Here is a 2,500-nt window from a genome sequence, read left to right as displayed (position 1 = left end):
TGGTGTTGGCTATTCAAATGTTCTAAAAAAGCGTCATCTTGGTGACCATGCTTAATGAAGACGAGTGTCGTCAATGTAACGTTTCGCCCTCTTTAAACAGAGCTCCATTACGTCTACTGTCTGATTGTCTGCTCCTGCCTCCTTTGTTGTGTATATGCACACACACACACACGCACACATATATAACACACACACACATATACATATACCTGAGTTATATACATATATATATATATATATATATATATATTTATATATATATAAATAGTATTTATATATGATAAAAGGCCCATATAATATATATGTATATATATATATAACGTTTAGTTCACTGTATGAACGTTTCCAACCGTAAAGCACTTCCTTCTGTGCCCCTGTTCACTGGTAAAATATGGACAGATGATAGATACAATCAGTAAATATGCAAAGCATATGTAGGTGTGGCAGTAAGTCTCGTTGGCATGCAGGTGGCCATTGACCCAGGAAGGATGGAAATTAGGGTATTCATTCCCTTTTGATTTTTGGCTTCGTTACCTCCCGTCTGGCGATGCGTCTGGTGGTCGTATTTTCTGAAACACCTTCTTAAGAAGCGGCCTGAGGATTAATGTCCTCCTGAGGGGTTCATATTGTTGGTTTGATTGATGATATCAGATTCCAGCATTTTCCTTTTGTAAGGACAACTACTTTTGAAAACCAGCTCTGCCCCACTCCAGTTTATGGTATGGGCTTTATCTGTTACCATCAATCGAACCAACAATATGAACCTGTCAGGAGGACATTGGAAATCAGATGACATCGACGGGTTAATCCTCAGGCCTCTTCTTAAGAAGGTGCTTCAGAAAATACGACCGCCAGACGCATCGTCAGACGGGAACTAATGAAGCCAAAAATCACAAGGGAATACCTTAATTTCCATCCTTCCTGGGTCAATGGCCACTTGCAAGCCAACGGGACTTACTGCCACACTTACATATGTTTTGTATTTATACCCTTGAATCTGCCATCTGTCCATATTTTACTAGTGAACAGGGTCACAGAAGGAAGTGCTCGAAATATATGGTTGAAACGTTCATTAAGTGTTTTATGGGCCTTTTTATCTTAAATGTCATACTGATGAATTACAATAAAGACATTCATATATTATATATATATATATATATATATATATATATATATATATATATATATATATATATAGACATTCATATATATATATATATATATATATATATATATATATATATATATATATATATATATATATATATAGTACATATATATATATACATGTACATATATATATATATATATATATATATATATATATATATATATATATATATATATATATATATATATATATATATATATATAAATTTCTGACTCGTCGGGATCAGAACCCAGGTCTCTCAGGTGAAAAGCAAAGGGCGTTACCCACTGGGCCATACAAGTCTAAAAAGTTGGAACCTGAGAGCAACTGCACCCAGGAATTACCTGGGCAAGCTAAGTGCTTGCATACCAGCGAGTTTTCCCCAACTTCCCGACTCAGCAATGACCCAATAGACAACATTTCATTCGAATTATCCCTTCTGAGTGAATAAGATAGAAATCATCAACACACAATCACGTGTGGAACAGAAATAAATTTCTGACTCACGTCGAGGTTCGAACTCAGGTCTCTCTGGTGGAAAGCAAAGGCGTTACCCACTGGGCCATACAAGTCTAAAGAAGTTGGAACCTGAGAGCAACTGCACCCAAGGAATTACCTGGGCAAGCTAACTGCTTGCATACCAGGAGTTTTCCCCAACTTCCTGACTCAGCAATGACCCAATAGACAACATTTCATTCGAATTATCCCTTCTGAGTGAATAAGATAGAAATCATCAACACACAATCACGTGTGGAACAGAAATAAATTTCTGACTCACGTCACGGATCGGAACCCAGGTCTCTCAGGTGGAAAGCAAGGGCGTTGCCCACTGGGCCATACAAGTCTAAAAAGTTGGAACCTGAGAGCAACTGCACCCAAGGAATTACCTGGGCAAGCTAACTGCTTGCATACCAGCGGATTTTCCCCAACTTCCCGACTCAGCAATGACCCAATAGACAACATTTCATTCAATTATCCTTCTGGTGAATAAGATAGAAATCATCAACACAACAATCACGTGTGGAACAGAAATAAATTTCTGACTCGTCGGGATCGAACCCAGGTCTCTCAGGTGGAAAGCAAGGAGGCGTTACCCACTGGGCCATACAAGTCTAAAAAGTTGGAACCTGAGAGCAACTGCCAGGAATTACCTGGGCAAGCTAACTGCTTGCATATGCGAAGTTTTCCCCAACTTCCCGACTCAGCAATGACCCAATAGACAACATTTCATTCGAATTATCCCTTCTGAGTGAATAAGATAGAAATCATCAACACACAATCACGTGTGGAACAGAAATAAATTTCTGACTCACGTCGGGATCGAACCCAAGTCTCAGGTGGAAAGCAGGG

This window comes from Macrobrachium rosenbergii, chromosome 48 (assembly GCF_040412425.1).
Source record: "Macrobrachium rosenbergii isolate ZJJX-2024 chromosome 48, ASM4041242v1, whole genome shotgun sequence".
Lineage (NCBI taxonomy): Eukaryota > Metazoa > Arthropoda > Malacostraca > Decapoda > Palaemonidae > Macrobrachium > Macrobrachium rosenbergii.
The sequence above is the reverse complement of the archived record's forward strand: the minus strand, read 5'-3'. Positions refer to the sequence as shown.